The sequence below is a fragment of the Vicugna pacos genome, chromosome 13 (genome assembly GCF_048564905.1).
Source record: "Vicugna pacos chromosome 13, VicPac4, whole genome shotgun sequence".
Lineage (NCBI taxonomy): Eukaryota > Metazoa > Chordata > Mammalia > Artiodactyla > Camelidae > Vicugna > Vicugna pacos.
The window spans coordinates 58,234,028-58,256,098 of record NC_132999.1 but is presented as its reverse complement, the minus strand read 5'-3'; the positions used below and the strand labels follow the sequence as shown (position 1 = coordinate 58,256,098).

General features: G+C 45.0%; 1 protein-coding gene and 1 non-coding gene across 2 annotated transcripts in view; both read left to right on the top strand.

Moving 5' to 3' along the window:
- KAZN (kazrin, periplakin interacting protein) overlaps window positions 1-22,071 on the top strand; it is a 993,570-nt gene that overhangs the window by 89,474 nt on the left and 882,025 nt on the right. The window lies entirely within an intron of this gene.
- TRNAA-GGC (transfer RNA alanine (anticodon GGC)) lies at window positions 18,588-18,660 on the top strand. Its single transcript has one exon. It is a non-coding gene; the product is annotated as a tRNA-Ala (tRNA).

Below are 22,071 nucleotides of genomic sequence, written 5' to 3'. Positions count from 1 at the left end.
CAGCTCTGAAAAGGGGGGTCAGTCTTAGGAAGCACAAAGCTTAGCAGGATAGGCAGGCGAAGAGATCATTATAATTAAGAGGTACATGTAACCAGATGTTTGGTGGCATTATTGCTTTAAAGTCATTCTCTTTTGGGGGAGGATGAAGACATCGGTGAGGATGAGGAGGAGGGTAGTGGTACTGATAGAGCCAAGCATTACTGGAAGCGCCTTCCATGTATGAACTCACTTAATATTTTCATAACAACCTTTAGATGTAGATAGTATTATAATTCCTATTTTACAGATAAAGAAATTTGGGGCAGAGAGAGGTCAAGTCACTTGCTCAGGGTCACACAGCTGGTAAGTGGCAGAGTCAGGAGCCACTCTTAGCCACTCCCCGTACCTGACAGAGCTGTTCATTCAGCAGGGACTTACTGGACATGGGCTGGAGAGTGGGGGTGAAAGTTACATTTCCTGTCCTGGAGGAGTCCACAGGCCACAGTGCACAAGTCTGTCAGGGGTCACTGGTGCCCCCAGGTGTACCCACCCTGATGGCTGGATAGTTTGCTCAGTGACCAGAAACTTCTCTCACTCCTCATTTGCTTTTGGTTAAACACAGAGCCCAAGTCTATCGCAGACAAATGTCAGGCATTTCAGAAACATCTTAACAGTTTTATTGTTCTTGCCAAATCATCTATATTATTACCGAAATAGTAGTGTAAAAATTTCCAGGAACACAAAGGCTGGTGCCAACTCAAAATATAGAAGTGCTGAAATTCTCACATATCATTTTAATTTCTGATCAGAGTTATGTACTGGGGAAAGGATCTTTGGGATGGAGGAGACCAGTGTGGGAGGTGTCTCTTGGTTGCTCAGCACAAAGTCCCAGGTTTTCCCACCCTTTGTAGCCAAGAGCAGGGTCTTGGCAAATGGTCTGTCCCACGCTGCAGCTTGAAGCCAGTATTCCAGACTCCGTCCTTCCCTTTTACGGGCAGGGCTGGGACTCATACATCATTGTCAGAGAGTATTTGTTAAGTGCTCGTATGATGCTTTGAAAAGTATGCTTTGCTGCCAGGCTGCCGGCGATGTATTCAGGGACAACAATGGAAACAGATGTGTCAGAGGCCACAATTATCTGAGTAACATCAGAGAAAGCCTGACAACCTCAGGGGGAAGTTCCCGTTCCTAAGGTTAGGCGAAGCATCGTGTGGCCAGGGGAAGAACATCTGTGTATACATGACTGCTCTTAAGAACCCAGTTCTTCGCCACTGGCTGAAACCTGCTGGCGACTCCCACAGCCTCCGGCTCCCCCGTTCCTTCAGCCTTATCTCCGTTCCCCATCATCTGCCGTCTCTCCTTCTGGTCTTTCTTGTTCTCCTCCTCCACCGTTGGGGTTGCCATTGCTCCAGCTCAACTTCTGCCCCCATAATTCCACCTCCCCCTTCATCATTGGAACCCTCTGCCCAAGGGGCAGGGAGATGGGCATTGCTCTGTTGGGGTGATGTGATGTCCCCAGATGGAATTTGTAACACAAGAGAAAGTTATAGTTGGAAAATGTTCAAGTCCCTCCCCATGACGTTGAAGACCCTCTGTGATCTGGCCGCTGCCCTGCCCCTCAGCTCTCTCCCTGGGTCCAGGCTCCAGTTCCAGGTCTTCTTCTCATCCCTCCAGGAGGCCACGCGCCTGCCTTTGCCACCTTGTCTTTGTTTAGAGTTCTCGTCTTCACCTGGCCCCTTCCTGCCATTATTCCTGTCTGACCTCTAATGAGAAACCCTTCTCAGCCCCTCTAGGGTAAGTCCGTCTCTCGTCCGTCTCTCTCCCATCAGTCTTCTTTTCTTCATAGCAATTTTTGTTATCGTAACGCGTCTCCTTTATGTGTTTATTGTTGGTCTTGTCCATTAGAATGTAGCTTTTTGAAGACAGTACTTTCTTCTGTGTTTCTGTGTGAATCCCCAGTGCTAGTACAGGACCTGGCCCAGATCAGACATGGAAATTTTTTTTTTTGAGTGAAAGAATGGATGACTTAGTTCATTAAGATCAGAATATAAATGTTGGTTACAATGTATAGAAAGGTTCAGTCATGATGTCATTGAACAGGTTGTAGACTTGGGTGGGCTGTGTGATGCAAAAGGTTGGGCTAGCCTCGGCCCCTGATTAGCTAAGTCAGGAGAGGCTCACTTTAGGCCAGAAATGAGTATATTTAGTAGAAAAAAAATATTTAGCCAGAAGCATCTTTTTCTTATTTTTCAGAAACCCATGGATCTTGCTGATTTGAGTGCCTCTGAGATTTGTATTTCCTTGATGGTTCTTGGGAGAAAGAAGCTTGGAAATGATAATGATCATAAAACCACTTACTGAACACCTAGAATGTACACACAGGTGCTAAGTGCATTAGTTACATTATCTAACTTAATTGAGACATTGTTATGCGTTGAATTACATCCTTCCCCCAACCCTAAATACATGTTTTGAAATTCTAACCCCCAGAACCTCAGAATTATTTGGAAATAGGGTACTTGCAGATATAATTAAGATGATGTCCTCAGGGTGGGCCCTAATCCGGTATGACCAGTGTCCTTACAAAAAGGGGGATTTAAATACAGAGGAACACGTGAAGACGAGACAATGTGGAGAGACAGAGAAAGAAGACGGCCATCTATGAGCCAAGGACAGAGACCTGGAGCAGATTCTCCCTCAGACACCTCCGAAGGAACCGGCCCTGCCAGTGCCTTGATTTGGGACTTCCCTCCTCCAGAACTAGGCAGCCTCTTGGACTGGATGCTCTAAAAGTATATATTCTATACAGGGAGAGAGGATAGTGTGGGGCTGCAAGCCTGGACGGTGGAGCCAGGTGGATTTGAATCCCCGTTCTGCCATGACCCATGTGACCTTGGGCCAGCTGTTTCTCTTCTCAGCGCTTCAGTACTTCATTTCTGAAATGGCATATTTGTTGCCAGAATTAAATGAGTTAATTAATAGAGCACGTCCGTGTTTCCTGTGACAGTAACCTGGTAGGAATTCTTGTCATCACACTGAGGTCATATCTGTCTCCTGCAGCAGTGATCCTCTTTGGGAATGGTTCTACCCTCAAGGGGGCATTTTGGGAATGTGCTTGCATCTCACAGTGATTGAGGGAGGGACCGAGAGATTGGCATTTGGTGGGAGGAAAGAAGCGCTAGTTGTCCTTCGATTCGCAGGGAAGAATTTTCCCATCTCCTGCATGTCTTGTAAACCACCCGATGCCAGATGTTCATGGCGGTGAAGAACCTGTTTACAATGATCTGATTGTAGAGCTTTTTGCAGATGGTTGAATTTACACTGAATTTTTGAAAAGTGCAGCAACATGTAAATTAAAGGAAGACGGTACCTTGTTTTACTTGGAATTTTACCAGGAGTTGTTCCCCATTTTGAAAATATTTATCAAAGGTGCACATGCCTCATGGTATCTGACTCACCACCAGAACCAGCACGTAATTTGCAGCCGTCATGGTGATTCTTCATATATGTGCAAATAAACTGATTTAACTTGATTCCAAAATGCCAAAAAGGAAAACCAGTGTCAATAATGTTCAACCGCTTGTCTCCTGATGCCAAATGAAGTCAGGCTGAGTGAGTGATCATTGATTAGTCCTGCGTGAGAACTTACTTTTTGAAATGCACGTTATTCAAAAAATTTTTAAATTTTTTTATTGAAGTACTGTTGATTTTTAAAAATTCTTATTTTTTATTGAAGTGTAGTTGATTTAAAGATACACACTATTTTTTATCATATATTCATTTCACATTATTCCTCCTTTATAATTACATTACAGTGGTAAAAGGGGAATTCTAATACCATCTCTGCATCAGATTTTGGTAATTCTCCCACAATATTTCAGATCCTCCACCAGCAGAATGATTATGATTCACTGAAGGCGCAGATGATGGTTAGCATTTTTTAGCAATAAAGTATTTTTTTTTAACTCAGGTATGTACATTAACATACATAAAGTATGTACTTTTTAGACATAATCCTAGTGCACACCTGATAGACTACGTATAGTGTGAACATAACATTTATTTGCACTGGGAAACCCAAAACTTCATGTCACTCACTTTATTGCAATGTTCATTTTATTGGCCGTGGTCTGGAACTGAATCCACAATGTCTCTGAGGCCTGCCTGTGTGTGATACAAAGAGGACTTTGAGTCTGACAGACTTTAGCACCCCTGCCCCGTGGCACCTCTCAGTTGATCTGAGGTCTGCTTCCTCATTTCCCTTCCCTGTGACAGCTCTTCAGATACTGGAAGATGGTGACAGTGTTCACCTGCTCACCCCTCTCTGTGTGTCTTCATTTTCCCAGAATACACACCCCCAGTTCCTTCAGCCCTTTCTCTATGGACGTGGCTTCAAACTCCTCCTCATCCTGACTGCCCCTCTCCAGCCTGCTCTGGTCTCTCTAAGTGCCACTTTCAGAAGGAACCACCTAAACAGAATCTTGTGGACTAAGTTTTCAACTGTGCAGGGTTCTTTGAAATATGCAGAAACAAAGTCTGACCTGGTCAGCATGCGGAGTTCCATCGGGCAGAAGTATGAAGTCTTGCGATGAAAACCTGTCAGTGAAAAGAAAAGGAAACAAAGAATCCAAAAAGCCTGCCCCCCCCCCCAATTCCCCGGCAAACAGCAGCCCCTGCGGGTTCCCTGTTGTGTTGCTTCCTTGCTCTTTGATGGTGGCGGAAACTTTGCTGCTGGGTTCACACCGTTGTTTGCCAGAGGATGAGCCTTAGAACATCAAATCCCAAAATCATGGACTATGTGCTGAAACGCAGAGAAAGGCCCCCAACGTGCAGGTCTGGGGGGAAGTAACCTGGGAGATGTGAACCTTGAGGACCAGGTCTCTGCCATTACCATATTTGCATGGCACCGTAATCAGATAGAAACCGTGCTGACCCCTCCATTGTCTTGGATGACGTGGAGGCACTAACACTGGGTGTGGGCCTCTCATTCTGGGAAGAGTCCTCTCCAGGGAGGCAAGATGCTCATTTGACCAGGAAAACACACTTCCTGGAAGCCTCTAGAAACTGACAGAGTTGGTTCTGGTGTTTTCAGGGCCTTTTACCAACCTGGGATCGGTCCAGTGAATTTGGGTCCAAATGTAGCACCTTCAGCCCAACAAAAGCCATGCTAGTGGGGCCCCCGGAGGGCCTCCGGAGCCTGAAGCCTGCCCTCGCATTGAACAGCTCCAGTGAGCTCTGCTTGGAATGGTATTTCATAATTACTTTTTGCAGTTTTTCTGTCTCTCTCTCTCATGACAACTCAGCACCCCGCCAGCCCACTGTCTGTGTCCCTGTCACCACACCACGGTGAAGTGGCAGCATTTTCCAGCAGAGGAGGAGGCTGGGTGTCCTGTTGGGAATGCACCTGCTACAGGTGTTCAACATAATCTGGGATGTCTGGACAACTAGAGACACGGAGGCACCCCACAGTCGCCTAGACAAAGGCGCCCGAGCGCCAGCATGGAAGTGCTCTCATTCTGAGTCAGGCAAGAGAGAGCCATCTGTCACAACATCAGAGACGTGGGAGGACGCCGAGCTGTCCCCGGACCCAGGGTGAAAGGGAAAGGATGCCTGGACACTGAGCTCTTGACCCTTCTGCAAAGGTCAAGGCATCAACCATTTCAGAAGCATTAGAGCAAACAGGCAGACCCTGGCTGGCTCGTCCACTCGGGCTCACAGCCTACTTCTTTAAGCTTGCAAGCTAAGAATGATTTTTACGTTTTTTAAATGGTTGGGGAAAAAAAAAATCAAAAGAGGAATAACATTGTGTAACGTGTGAAATTCAAATATCAATGTCCATAAATAGTCTCATTGGAAGGATCAAGAAGCAGCATCTAAATAAAAATGATGTCTTGGAGAAAAGTCTGAGAGGGCGAGAAAGTAGAGACAGATTTAAAATGATGAGCTCCTTATAAGTTAATAAGATAACGTCGTCAGGATGATGCTGCCCTAATCTGATTTGTCCTGGAGCCAAGGCCGAAATGCGTTCTTTGGTTGAAAGGAAGTGTAGTCTCAGCCATACTAATATTCAAGCAATTTACCAAGCAATGAAACTAAAGTAATTTATTACAATTTTACGATGAGATCTCTTTCCTTGGCTTAGGAAGGGTTCTTACTGCCTCTTCTCTCACAATTTCACTCTTGCTAATATTGATTTTATTATAGTCTCTTTCCCTTTTTTACATGTCTCAAGTTATTTCTTGATTTGGACAAAATTTCACTTTTTAATACAGTTGACGATATAAAAACCAACCTTTGAGAAAACATATTAGGATAATGATGTTTTACCACTGCTGGCCATTACGTGTGTGCCAGGAGAGAAGAATGCAGTTTTAGGTTGCTAGATTTTTCTCTCTCCTTCGTCTTCTTTTGTTTTAAAGGGGGAGCCAGAGAGGCTGGAAACAGCCCCGTGAAGGCCGTGTCTGTTTGGAAGGGCGTTGTAAAGCTCCCTGAACAGAAGACCCACATCCCCTCTGCAGGCCTCAGTGTCGCTGGCAACACCCTTTAGCGTTTCCCTATTGTCCTAAATTATTTTATAAGGGCAAGTGCATTACACCTGTGATTTTATGTTAACCTGGGAGGTAGGTGGGGTTCATGGCGGGATGTCACAGAGGAAGGAAATTAGGCTCAGAGTTGAAACATTTTACGCAAATAACAGCAGCTGTCCTGTGATGCAGTGAGAAGCAGCATACCGTGATCTTCCCGCCGCTCTGGGACGCAGGGCCTTCCCAGACGGAACCTCCGCGTGACCGGAGACGCGGGGACCTTCGTGGCCACAGGCACTCAGACCTGAGTGTCCCGTGTCCCTTTAAGAGCGCGGAGCCCTGAGCCTTGTTGCTAGGCTAGCTGCGTCTCCAGGCACGCTGATTAGAGCATATCTCAGTTCTGAACATCTCGCGGTGGGCTGTTCATTTCTCTTCTCTCCCAACGCATGAAACGTCGCCAAAGCCTGGTGTTAAACAAAAAGGACAGTTCAGGGCTCTGAGATGAACTCTTGCTGTATGTATCAGACACTCTGCACATGCTCCATGTGGTGCTAAGGAAAATGCACACAGGTCCCCCTGTCTGTGCATGACCTAATCCTCACTCACACAGAACTCTGTGGCTCACAGACCGTTTCCATGAATACGACCCTATGGAAGCCCCTCAAGGTTAGATATTATACCCATTTCACAGGTGAGGAAAACTGAGGAACAGCTGACTAAAGTAATGAACCTGGGGTTCCACGACTAGAGATCAGAGCCATAGGTGTAACTCAGGCTTCCTCCTCCCAAAATGTCCATGTTTGGGGCACGTTGATGAGGTTGGATGTGACCCCCTGTGGACTCTCCATGAACTGTCAGGTCATCTCAGAGAGGCTCCCTTGGGATGCCCTGTCCTAGTTTCCTTTTACAGGCTTCCATCAGCTATTCCCCAAACAGATTTTATTGTGGCTTCACTTCCCCTAGACCTTTGTCCTCGTGTCAATGGCCTTTATTTCCCATTAGCCTCTAAGAGCTGGCATGTCGCTGAGCATGCATATTTTACAAAACTCACACACAAAAACTCATTTCCTCAAAGATCCAGAAAGAAAACAGGGAAACTGGGGTCTGCCCTCTAGCTGCCCCAACTGCATTAAAACATAAGTGCAGTAATTTTTGTGTGTGCATTTTGGATTTTCTTTTCTAGGTTAGTTCTAGAGGAGTTAACATGAATAAAAAAAATGCCTTCGCTGCTTTGGCTGAGTTCTGGAACTAGCTTGTCTTGATCAAGCTTGTCTCTTAAAATTTCTTTCAAAAATGTCTTCTAGAGATGAGCTGGCAGCGACTCTGGTCTATTTTCTGTCGGTAGGACATGTGTCTCCCCTTCTCCTTCTCAGGAGTAGGTAGTATGTTTGCAAAGATAGATCACATCTCTTCTTCTTTCTCTCAAGAATGTTTGGCCCATCGGAGGCAGAGGCCTGGGGACCTTTTCAGCCTGTTTCCCGGGAATCTTCCATCACAAAGGCCATTCTTAAGATGCTTGCACCTGCTTTTATGTCTTCACTCCTTAGCTTCATTCCTATTTCTCTGCAAAAGACTCAATAGCCTGAAATGTGTGTCTATAAACATTTACCTTCTGATTCAAGCCTAGATTCAGAAAGTAGCTTGTACAGTGCTTACAATTCCAATGTAGAAACTGACCATTTCTCCTTAGGAGAGGTGGAGGGGGCAGCCTATGTTAATTGAGTGCTTGCTGTACTCCAGACACATGCATTTGTTTTCGCCACAGACCAATGCATTCTCTTAGCCTATGTTTACAGGCTGGAGGGGGAAATGACTTGCCTAAGGCACTCTGCCAAGGAAGTGGTAACCAAAGATGTCAACCGGGACCATCTGACCACAGAGTGGATTCTGTTTTGCCCCGATGCCCCCATGGGCTTTAGAAACTCTGCTGGATTAAACACAGCTCTCGTCCTCTGGACTAAAATCCTTCAGTGTGTCCTAATCCTTTTCTCCCCTCTAATTTGAAAGAAGGTGGTGCATGCTGTGTGGAATTTTTCCAGCGTGGGAGAAGACCATGTCGGTGTTCTGTTTCCACTTGTCGAGCCCAAACAAAGCATGATTTATCTTCACCCAGAGCTGTCGTGCCTGGGTGTGTGGATGCCAGGCACCCTTGCCAAGACTCCACGGAGGACACATGTTGTTGCTAAGCGATGGCCACCTGAATGTTGGGCAGTGGCCAGGATGATGATCACAGTAATCATGGTTGACATCTATGGAGCGTGGGTGCCCCAGGCACAGATCACAGCCCTTTATATGAGTTAATTCATTTAGTCCTTGCAACATCCCCGGCATCACATTGTTGTGCCCATTTGGCAGATGAGGAAACTGAGGCTCAGAGAAGTCATCACTGGCTAACGTGTTGTTGTTTCATACTTTCCATAGGTATCTCTCTCTCCATCTAGAATGTAAGATCCCTGAGGGCAGGGTTTTTTTTTTTAATTTGTTTTTGATTTGTTCACTGTTTTATCCCCATTGCCTTGAAAGATGCTGGGTGCTTCGTAGGTGCTACATAAATAGTGTGGAATGAATGAAGTCACCTAGAACAGATACAGGAGAGAAGCCACTCGCAGGCTGAGCTGGATGCTCTCCAGAAGCTCCATGTTTTTACTTGATCACTGGCCAGTTGGTTCAACTGACCTGTTGTCCTGGGGCATCTGGAGGAGGCAGGATGGCTGCCTTTATCTGGAACAATTGTGACTTCCCAGGCCCTGTCTGGGGCCAGTTCAGTGCCTGGCACTCAGTAGGCACAAACTCTGCATAAGTGAACAAATAAATAATTCCAATGGTGAGAAATTCTGCCGAACAGAAATGTGCCAGGGTCAGACTGGGACAGAGAGACAGACCAGATGGCTCCTCCCCCTGAAGAACTGGATTCCTTATCCACTGAGCACATCCCATGGGCCGTGGTCCCAGCTCTCCAGGAGCTTTTTGTCTAAACAGGCATGCCACTCAATTATGGTTAATTTCATGCAAGTAACTCTGCAAAGTAGAAGGAAGGTTACAATCGCAGCAAGGAAAATGAGAATATAGAAGAAGAAGCTGTTCCCTTCCAGCGCCAAAACCCCCAAGAAACAAAAGTACCTTTTTGGGGGGAAACTTTGCTGTCTCACCTCCCCCTTTCCACTTTATTCTCCACCATCTCTGTTCCTCCCTTCATCAAACCTGGGCCAAGCTGCCACATTTTCGGATACACGTTTTCTTAACAGACATTTCTATCTCTTTTTCCCCCTCAGTCCTTTTCATCGCATGTATTTTCCTACCTGTCCATGGATTTTGACTGATTAACAAAAACGCCTCAAAAACAAACGCTAATAAAAATTCTCCAAACAAAGCTAAATGAGCTTCCTCACACCCTATATTGACATTGATATTTGCAAGATTTTTCTTTAGCAGCCAAACAAGGTGTGTAATTGGGAGGGGCTTGTTTCATTTCACGGATGAATGCCTTATGGAAAGATTTTCCCTGAGGATTGATGAGAAGACTCCTTGCGGCAGATAAGCCGGGTTTTGAACTGTTTATCCAGGTTACTATCATAGGAACAAAATTCCACCTGTGCAGAAGGTTGGGCAACAAGTCTCTCCTCTCTCTCTCTCATTACTAAATCCACGCATGCTCACACGTGCACGTGCACACACACATGCAATTTCTCATTCCAAGACAGATGTCTTTGAAGAGTGCCTGTAAGATGCTTAATCTACAGTAGGAGTGAGGAGAGAGATTCTGATTTGGTGCAGGTGTGGAGATTGCCTCTGATGAATGAATTCAGAATAAAACAAAAGCTTTTGAATGTGTCTGAGCTCGCTAGACTACTGGCTTTTATTCCCAGCTTTTGTCTCGCTTATCTGCTGTGCGAAGTTTGTTTTGATAGCCTACAGCCCAGCACACAGTGAGTGAACCGATGTCATGACGTGATGATATTTGCTTCCAGGCAAAACTTGCCGACAAGCAAAATAAAGGCAGAAAGACAGACAGACAGCATATTAATCTCCAAGTGTAAATATGACGATCTTAGCCCTTCTGGACGACACTGCAGAACTCATAGTAACAGCTGTAATTTGATAGTCCTGTATATGTGACATTTTAACTTTAAAAAGCTCTTCCTCATGTATTGAATTAATTGGTACTGACCCACCAAAGGCCAAGAGAAGCTTAATTATTCCTTGCAGACTTACTGCTTAGAAATGACTTGTTTTATTTACCGTGTTTTTAAATCTATGTTGGATGCTTGAAAAATACCATACCCCAAGCAGTCTATTAGCGGCCGTGTTCCCGATATGTCGGTGTTAAGTAGAGCCCCCTTTCCCGATCACGGCTACGTGTTGTTTTAATTCTGTCAGATGACGTGCCTCCACGTGTCTGCTTTGGCCCAAAGAGTGAAGTCTATCAGCAAAAGAAAATCACAGCAAAAGAAAATTGGAGCTGACAGTTCTCATCTTTTCTTATCTGAACCCACTGCTTACGTCACAGGTTGTCCATGTGACCAAGTGAAGAACACTGTCCAGCCTTTTGCATTCGGCGGCTTGGTGTGGCACAGAGTGAATGCCAATGGCTTCTAAACCCTCAGAGGACAGTGTGAGGCCCCGGAGGGGCGGCCTGCCGTGGTGTCTTATGCTCACCTGGCCCCCTGGGATGGCGCTTAGGGTTTCAATTTGCAGCCTGTAGCCACCAGCAGAGAATGCCTGGATCTTGCGTTGCTCTGGGGTCCCTTAGAAGCACCCCGTTGAATTGGAGTATGCTACTTGGGGATCTATCCATTGTAAGCATAACTCAAACTGGTTTAAGTGGAAAAAGGAAAGTTATTGGCTCCTGTAAGTAGAAGTCTCTGGAGAGAGCGAGCAGGTGTCAGGGGCTCACCATTGCCTTCAGGACTTGGTTTCTCCACGGCTCTCAGCTCTGCCCTGCTCATGCTTGCTTCCTCTTCCAGCAGGTTCTCCCTGGAGGAGAGCTCTCACAGAGACACCCTCATAGACAGGAACCCCAGCGGAGGGAGAGCCTCCAGCAAAACCCACATTTAAGGCTCCCCGATCGACTTGGATTATGGGTCTGCACTTGAACCATCACTGAGCCCAGGGGGACAGCCCACCCTGTTTGGCCAGGCTTGGATCGTGTGCCCATTTCTAAGATCTAGAGAGGAAGGAGTTGCTCTCCAGGCCAAATCAACTGAGAGCTGGGTGACCCTTGTGAGAAAGTTAAGGACGAGGGTAAGGAAGAAGGGACGGTCGCTGGGCTTGGAAAATGACAGATGGCCTCTCCGTGGGGTCACTAGACCTTTGGGTCTGACTGGTTCCGCCATGTTTCGCACAGCCGGTGACTGTGTTCCCTTCTCTTCTTCTGTCTCTGAGACATCCATCATGTCCAAATAGTTATTTTTTAAAAATTTTTTATTGAAGTGTAGTTGAGTTACAGCGTTAGTTTCAGGTGTACAGAAAGTGATTCAGTCACACATATACATAAATATATGTACTTTTTCTTTTCAGATTATTTTCCATTATATGTTATTAGAAGAAGTTGAATATGGTTTTGTGTGCTCTACAGTAGGTCCTTGTTTATGTATTTCATATATAGTCGTATGTGTCTGTTAATAGTTGTTGAACATCTGCTGTTCAGATGGGAGCTGGGATGGACTCAAAGGTGGATGAAGGCACAAGCCTTTCCCACCAGAGCTTGCAGGCTGTCCACACACACACACACACACACACACTCTCAATACCTATGGTAAGTGTTGTAATCCAGCTATGTAGCCCCAAGACCTGGTGGGAACACGAATGAGGAAACCATTCTTCCCAGGAAAGTAATCAGGGGCTCCTTGGAGGCAGGGACATTCGAACCAGGTCGTGAAGGCTGAGCACAGCACATCCGGGGTGGGTTGGGACGTCAGTGAACACTCTTCTCCTGGCCATTCTCCCTTCGTTAACTATCCACGTATCTTACCCCCCAGCTTCGCTGGACACACCTCAGCCACAGTTGTTCCCTTTCCTCCACCACGATCACCACAGCTTCATCCAGCAGGGCCCCCTCCCGCCATCGGGTGGTGCCCAGAATGCACGCATCACCCAGTAGTTGAGAGCGCTCCTTCAGAGCTCTTCACCTGCAGGGGACACTGAGCAGGTAAATATGGTCTCCACTCTGGTTGGTCCCAGGGTGCCAGGTTGCTCTCCTCTTCTTGACTAGCAGAGATTTTGCAGAGCTTTCTAGCACAACTCTTCCCCTGCTGCCATGAGATCTTTTCTTCAGATTATACCAGTAGAGTTGGGGGGAAGAGCAAAGGGTGTTGCGTCCCAAAGCTGTCGACACATCCCTGGCTCTGCGGGCTCCTCTGCAGCCTGGGCAGGCGCTCCTTGCAATGTCCTAGGCTGGATGGCCACACTCCTCCCCACCTCACGTCGCCCCAGCCCCAGACCTGTGGGACAGAGCCCGTTTCCACCCGCCGAGAGGCTGAGCAGAAAGTGTCATTTCCTTACAAAACGATTAAGGACTCCAGACCCTGTAAAACTGCTAGAAAACTACATGTGTCAAGGTAACTAGCAAACTGTTGTGTGAAATTTAGCAGCGGAGTCTGGCTGCACCATGCTGGACACACACACGGAAGGGCCAATTTATTTCTTAGGACAATTCAGGAAAAGCAAGATAATTTGCCTTTGTGTACCTGTCTTTCCTCAGATTTTCATTTCAACTAATTGTATCAGTGGGGCCATTTGGAACCTGATTTCCAGGAGAGTTTTTCCTCGGTGCATATACAGGATTTTGCAGGATCTGGATAGAAAGTAAAACATACAGATCATCAGCTGGAATCCGAAAATGGAAGGATATTTGTGCGATTACAGATGATTGGTGGCACTGGTCACTCTTCCTTTAGGTGTCTGAGACTCTTCAGAACCTGAGGGGCAGACACTTAGGTTCCTTTCAATAATCTTTAAACCACAAGTCCTCCTGTGATTGTGGCTGCGAGAGATGGATGTTCATTTTTATCATTTCTTCTAATTAAGCAAAGTGGTGACTTTGCCGTTTCAACTGTCTTTTTTCAGCCAAATTTATCACCATCTTTTTTCTTTTCTCGTGTGTATGTGTGCCCTAGAGCAGAGTTTCTTAATCTTGATTCTGTTGGTCTTTTGGGCTGGACAGTTCTTGGTCAGGCAGGCAGGGGAGGGTGTTCTGTGCACTGCAGGATGTTTCACAGCATCCCTGGCCCCTGCCCTGCCCACTGTGCCAGTCCCCCTGCCACTCTGACAGCCCACAATGTCTCCAGACATTGTCCCCAAGGGCCACAGCTGAGAACCGCTGTCCCAGAGCCTCGCTGCTCCCTGGTCCATGAATCCTACCGCAGAATTCCTGGGTCACAAGATGCATTTTAGCTCAACTCCCAGGTGATTTCTATGCCCACAACAGTTTGAGAAGCTTAGTAGTTCCGTGACTTAAACTAGTAGTTCTCAGACTTCGATGGGCATCACAATCACCTTGACAACTAATGAAGAACACAGATGCCAGGCTCAGTGACGTAGGAATGTCCTGCGTGTCCCCAGGGGATCTGATACTGACCAAGGTTTGAGAATCGCTGCCTCAGAACTACAGGATGAGAAATAAACCAGCTTCTGTGCTGAGCTCAGTGTCTGCATATTATTTTAAAATTCTGGAAGGGAAATTTTAGATGCAGTAATCATGTTGAAGGACCCAAGCAAGGTGCCCTGGTGGTCAGCATCTTGTCATACCTCGAGCTTCGGTGGAGATAGAATCTTCACATTCTCTGGGGGAAAGCCAGTTCTTTCCAAGGACTGCATTCCAAATAGAAATTCAGGAAGTATTTGCAATTACGAGATGCAAACTGGAAGTGGCTTTTCTCTGGGGTTGATATTCTCCAAGAGCAAATGGGATGTGAATACACATGTGTCTTTTTGGTAAAGATTCCTCAGGTGCAATGTGTTTGTCAGTTCTGTGTTGGATAAGCTTGAGTGTGAGCCAGACTTCCCATGCTGCAAGTAGAGAGAGAATGACAACTGATTTCTTATCTTGCTGAGGGATGGAGGTGGCCTACCCACTATGGGACTGCATAATGACTAGGATCTTGTGTGTGTGTGTGTGTGTTGGGCTTGTGTTGTGTGAACACACGTTCTTCCCAGCTTGTTCTTAATACATGACAAAAATTGACTTTTCTTTTTCTCCAGTTCATTAAATTCAGTCATGGTGTTTATTTCTAATCTGAGTGGTTTAAAATCTTTTTCGATAACTTCACCTTTGCAAATCCACTGTAAGCTTTATATAAATGTTAGCCCGAAGGCTGCAATTATAAGAGAATTGCAAAGTCAGAATGAGTGATAGCAATCTTGATGATTAAGAAGCCTTTGACCTATGCAGAGTACAGGTCTCAAAAACAGCAGAGTGCATTATGGCACTCTTTCTTTTATTTAAAGCAACAAATAAAACTGTAGATTTCAAATGCCATGCAATATAGCATTTCTGTATTATGGTGTTTGTCGCCGAAGACCCAAGACCTCGAGCACTCCTTACTGATAGTGCCAAAACAGAACTGTTCTCTTTACATCTCCCAAGACTGTACCATTTCCAGGCTTGCACGTTCTTCTTCCATATGGCTTAAATAGTCAATGACAGTGTAACATAATAAAGATTTCCAATTTTTTTTGAAAGAGAGGTGGGCTGGTTTGGTGGAAAGATACTGATGTTTTGCTTGTAATTGCTTTGCGTTTAAATCCCATTTCCACCATCAAGTATCTTGATGACCTTTAAGCAGATTCCTCAACCGAATCCCTATGAGGCTTTATTAATTTCATCATTCCGTATTACACATGAGGAAATGCTCCTCTCTGGGTCTCAAGCACCCTCCTTGCCTGGGGTGACAAGCTAGAAAGTGTCCCAGGTGGGGTACAGACCCGAGTGTCTGGTTCTGAGTTTGTGATCTTAACCCACAGGCTGTATGCTATGTCCCTTGGGTGGGTACTGGCCGGAAAGTGACCTGCATGTGGATTTCATAAGAGAGGACGCAGGACATGTTAGTGGAGGGAAAATTAAGGAAAGGTAAGGAGAAGAGGGTCTTCTGAATAAGCAACAGTGGGGAGAATGGAGTGGTTGGAAGCCAGACTTAAAGGTGTTAGGAAGGGAAGTGGGCGAGTGAGGATGAGGGTGCCTGCCTGCGTGGGGGTTAGAGCTGATCCTGTATGTATGGCTGACTCTTGAAGCCTCTTCTGTTGAGATTCTCCCGAGGTACTCTGCCCAGAGTCTGAAAAATCAAGACAGAAACCAACGGGTAACATGCAGAGGTCAACAAGCTCCGACTTCTCAGGCCACTGGGTGGGTGGGGGCTTTGTGTTGTCATAGTAACCAAGGCACATGACTGACATATCATGGATGGGATAGTGATGCCAACCTTCCTACAGAGTGTAGGGAAATCCCACACAGTAAAGCACCATCCCACCCAAATGCCTAGAGGACCCCATTGAAAAACATCGATAGAAATTCTGCTTTGGCTTGTCTTGTTAGAGAAGTAAGTCAGGTGATAAAGAGAATGTGTGGTATGACCCAAGTTGGAAATTCACATGGACTGACCAGAGAGAAACTTAAAGCCTATGGCCCAGGAAAAGGTCAATGCAGGACGTTCACTGCAGCTTTGTTTATCAACAGTGACAAATTGGAGGCAACTCAAATGCCCAACAACATGGAAGTAGATTATGATTAATCATCTCAATGAAAGTTTATGCAGACATTTAGAGTGATGGCCATGAAAACTATGTAGCATCATCGGAAATGTTGCTAACAGAAACCTTTCAAAATATCAAAATTATTTGAAAGATCCCATGTGTTTATGCATAAGGACTAAGAAGAAATAGAAAAAAACCCAGCAAATTACTTGGCAGTGGTCAAGATGTTGATAATTTATTTCTTTTAAAAATAATCCAGTTTATCTCATGTCTATTTCATTAATTTAGAAAAATCAAGGGATGTATTCCATCCCTCTCCCTGTGACAATGTTCACTTAGCAAGAGGTAGGGGACAGGGGAGGTTGTTTTTCACCAGTTGTCACTGCATAGAACTGGAAGGTGAATACTGGAGGACTTTCCTGGAGCAGGTGTGGAGCTCAAAGTTAGACCCCAGACTGTCAATGCAGAGGGTAGCAGAGCATGCAGTCACGGTGTGGAACAGACCCGGGGAGGGAGTGGCACGTTTGTATGAGGAAGCTGGCTATTCAAAGTTAGGGATCTCAACCCTGGCTGCCCATTGGAATAAACTGGAGAGTGCTTAAAAACACAGATGCCCAGGCTCTTCTCCTGATCGATTAAACCAGTCACTGGGAGTGGCAATGAGGAATGCGTATTTTAAATAATGTTTCTAGCTAATTATCATATCCACCTGAGGTTGAAGGCCAAGGATCCAAAGAGGTGAAGAACAGCCGTAGAAAAATCCCAAAATGAGATTTCGTGATGTACTAAAAGAAAATTAGGTCACATCAAAGCATATTGTCTTTGTCTTAGGTTTAACGTCACTTGGGATAACTTCCTATCCTTCCATGAAATTCATGAAATTTATCCTTAGTTCCTTCCAGAATTCTGTGCAGAACAAACAGGTCATTGGTGAGTAGGCCCATGAGGGAAGACATTTCTTGGATTTGAATTTGGAGAGACTGGGGTGGTCAAGAATATGAATATTACGTATCTCACTCAGCAGTCATCATTCGATTCTTACTGCTCCTCTGTAGACCCTGGCTTCCACCACTTCTTAACAGGTCACTGGTCAAGTGCCCAGTAAGTTATGGTCAACTCAGACCTGTTTTAATAAGATGTGGAAATTCCTTATCTTCCTGACTCTGTGTCTTCATTATAACAATTCATACTCTCTACTCAAAGTGTAGGCCCAGCAGTATCACCCAGGAGCAGAAATGCAAAATTCTGGGCCCCACTGAGAACCTACTCAGTCAGAATCTGCACTGTAACAGGATCTCAGGATTCTCATATATGCATTCAAGTTGGAGAAACACAGCAATAGACCAGTGCTAGTCAATAAAACTTTCATGGTGATGGATATTTCTTTATCTGTACTGGTCAATGTGGTAGCTACATATGGCTGTTGAGCATTTGAAATGAGCTAGTGCGACTCAAGAACTGAATTTTAAATTTAATTTTAATCATATTAAAAAACAGCTCACAGAGCTCAATAACAAAAAAATAAACAACCCAATCAAAGAATGGGCTGAAGATCTAAACAAACATTTCTCCAATGAAGACATACAGATGGCCAATAGGCACATGAAAAGATGCTCAATATCACTAACTATTAGAGAAATGCAAATCAAAACTACAATGAGGTATCACCTCACACCAGTCAGAATGGCCATCATTCAAAAGTCCACAAATGATAAATGCTGGAGAGGCTGTGGAGAAAAGGGAACCCTCCTATTCTGTTGGTGGGAAGGCAGTTTGGTGCAGCCATTATGGAAAACAGTTTGGAGATTCCTTAAAAAATTAAAAATAGACTTACCATGTGATCCAGCAATCTCACTCCTGGGCATATATCCGGAGGGAACTCTAATTAAAAAAGATACATGCACCCCAGTGTTCATAGCAGCACTACTTACAATAGCCAAGATATGGAAACAACCTAGACATCCATCAACAGATGGCTGGATAAAGAAGTTGTGGTGTATTTATACAATGGAATACTACTCAGCCATAAAAAAGAATAAAATCATGCCATTTGCAACAACATGGATGGACCTGGAGATCATCATACTAATGGAAGTAAGCCAAAAAGAGAAAGAAAAATACCGTTTGATATCACTTACATGTGGAGTCTAAAAAAATGGCACAAATGAACTTATTTACAAAACAGAAATAGACTCACATACACAGGAGACAAATTTTTGATTACCATGGGGAAAGGGCGTGGGTGGAGGAATAAACTGTGAGTTCAGGATTTGAAGATACTAACTACTATATATAAAACAGATAAACAACAAGGTCCTACTATATAGCACAGGAACTATATTCAATTCCTTGTAATGGCCTATAATGGAAAAGAATATGAAAAGGAATATACAGGTGGGAGGATATAGCTCAGTGGCAGAGCACATGCTTGGCATGCATGAGGTCCTGGGTTTGATCCCCAGTATCTCCATTAAACAAACAAACAAACAAACAGATCTGATTGCCTCCCCCCTCAAAAAAAGAAAAGAAAAAAGAAAAGGAAAAAAATATATATATACACACACACACATATATATACATGAATCACTATGTTGTATACTAGATACTAACACAACATTGTAAATCAATTATACTTCAATAAAAATTAAAAAAATTTTTAATAGTCCATATGGCAAACATACGGTAATGGCTACCATATTGGATGGCTCTAAATCCTTCTAAAATTTGGCTCCATCTTACCGCTCCAGTGGACCATTGGCCTTGTGGTTACTTGTATTTAGAAAGGAAAAAACAGGGAAGAAAAGAAACAAATCACTCTCCAGCTCTATTTTTCAACTGGGTGCGAAGAGTATGGAGCTGCACTGTGGGAGGAGTGATTTTTATTCTCACCTTCTCCCCTGAGCTGAGTTCATCTTTAGCTTGTGTCAGCAAGACGGACCACAATTATGACTGTAAAACTGTATTTGGGGAGAAAAAGAAAATATGTTTGTATGATGGAAAAGAGTTTTGAAAGAGCTTTAGAGAATAAGACTGATAATGTATTGAACCTTCCCTGTGTCCCAGGCTAAATTTTTTACATGCATAATTTCATTTAATCTGCACAATAAGAGGGTAGAAATTTTTGTCTCTTTAGTCACTGTTGATTCCCTAGTGCTTGGAACAGTGAGTGGCACATCGTAGATGCTCACGTAAGTATCTTTAAATGGATGAATTACTGTCCCCCCATTTTACAAATGACACAGTTGAGACACAGAGCCGTTAGGTAATTTTCCTGAGGCCATAGAGTGACAGAGCAAGGATCTAAGCCCCTGTAGGGGAGGCTTCAAATCCCATCTCAGCATCGTGCGTGGATAGCCGGCTTGTTTAACTGCATTAATAAATGATGGCCCATCTGCTGCTTCTTCTGGATTCATCTATGCTACCTGAGGCAGGAGCAAAGTTTAGATATAAAGGGAAGGCTCGACTTTAAAATATTTGCAGAATGCCTGCCACTTGCCACACTCTAGGGAAGCAGTGGTGCGTAGCAGTGCTTCCTAACCTTGAATGTGCACATGAATCTCCTGTGGACCTTAACATGCAGATTCTGATTCAGTAGGTCTGAGATGGGGCCTGAGGTCCTCCATTTCTAACCAGCTTCCTGGAGATGCTAATGTCACTGGTCCAAGAACAACAGTTGGAGAGTGAGGGGCATAGCCCTGCTCTCAGGGAGCTCATATTCAGGAAGTGGAGGGGAGGGAATTCATAATGACATTGCAGAGTGACATTTATGCTGATAGGATACAGTCGGTGCTGGGGGGCTTGTGAAGGGACGGCCAGCCTGGAGAAAGTGATACCAAGCTGAGGCTTAAAACAGGCATAGGAGGCGAGGCACATAAAGAAAGTAATGGAAGGGTGTTCCAGGAAGAAGGAACAGCATGTGCCAAGAATGAAGGCTCAAGCAAGGTTAGGCTATCTGGGCATATGAAAACAGTCTTGATGTTCTATGGTGCCCCTGCTTTTCCCAAGTCAAATACCTTCTCTAAAGGATGGCATATTGAGTTTTCAAATACTGCCTTTTCTTGGCTGCAGGCTGAGCCCAGGTCACCTGCAGATAAACAGCTTCCTGTGAATCCCATCCTCAAAGTGCCGCTTGGTGCTAGGTGATATTTCAGATTTACTGTTTGATGTTTGGAATCCTCTGCCCACTACCCCTCAGCCCCAGGCGATGTGCTGGCATCCCCTAGAAGCCTAATGAGGCAGTTGCCATGGTAACCCTGCGACATCCCTGTAGCGGATGCTAATACCATAGCTCCCCAAACCCTGTGCCTGCTTCTCTCTGTTTGGTAAATTAATAACATTTAAATTAAACACATTAATTTATTTCATGTCAATTAATTTGTATGTTAAGCTGCATGCTGGCTTCACCCTCCCCGCCCCCTCCCCCAACACCCATTAATTAACTCCAGCCAAATTGGGAGCACATCAGAGAAGGTTGCAGTAGCTTCCAGCAAACTGCAATTATAATACTCTGCTCCTATGCAGAAAGTAATCAATGTCAAAATAATTGCTCTTCACAGGTCTACAGTCAGCTGTCTTGTCAAATAGTTAACTTATAATTATAACCATTTGGATTTTTAAAGATAAAATATGTAGCCACGATATTGGAAGGACAAGGCCGTGGCTGTTAATAATATAAACTACTTGTGTTGAATATCTCAGTATCTCTCTTACTTCTATCTTTTTTTTTTCCCTTCAGCACCCAACCCTCTCTCTCTCAGGCTAGTGATGACCCACCCACGCCCCACCCTCTGCAGTTTCACAGTTTTCACTTCAAGTATCTTGATTCCCAACAGGTTAGTTACGGAGAAATGCTGAACATGCCAGTGGGCTCCTCTGGACCCCAAATGGGCCAGTTTTTGCCTTTCTTTATTTTCTGTTTTTGTAGAGATGGTGGGAAAGCTGGTTCCTCCAAGTGAGATTACGTTCCTAAAAATCTGCACTTGCTGGAGGGGCACGGATGCTGCCCCGCTGAGTGTGAGCCTTGCTGATCTTATTGAAGCAGCTCCTCTCTCCCCAGACTTCCTTTGCACAGCTTTTAGCATGTGCTGGCCTCCTTCTCCAAGCGTTGGGGCACAGGTCTTCATTTATGGTGGGAAACCAGTGTCTGGGAAACCGCAAGTCGGTGAATGCCCCTGGCATTCCAGTGGCTTGTTTCTTCATTCTGGCAGGAAGTGGAGCTGCTGGAAGGCTGATGGGCACGCACAGGGTTCTACCGGTGATCCAACGTCACACTTTTCAAATGGGGTGTGCTGGAGCCCCACTCACATTGTAGCCTTTGAAATGATGCGTCATATCCTGGTGGATCCTGGAGCTCCAGTGTGTCTACTGTCCGATTACCCCCTGCCCCTGCATGTCCAGCCAGGCGCTGGGTGTTGACCAAAGGCATCCTTGCACAGGCCTGCCCCTGTGTTAGCCTCTGGGGCTGGAGAGGTGAGCAAGGGACGTGTGCCCAGAGCCCGCCTCTGCTGGTGCTGGGACAGGACCCCCCTTATTTTTTAATCACTGGGATTTTGTTAAAGAGCAAAACGAGTTTATCATTTCTGCTATCGATTTGTGGAGGCCCTTTATGACTTTAAAATTTTTTTAACTGTTTAATTTATTTTTTAATTGGAGGGGGAGGTAATTAGGTTTACTTATTTATTTGTTTTTAAGTGTACCCAGGACCTTGTGCATGCTAAGCAAGCACTCCCCACTGGGCCACCCCCTCACCTGCTCTACTTTGAGTTCTTACATTCACTGTCAAATATTTCCTCTGTCAAAGTTGGCACCTTTCTGTAGTTTACAAAGATTTGTCTTGGGATGTGAAAGAAGAAAAAAACCCAACAGTATCTACATGGCACAC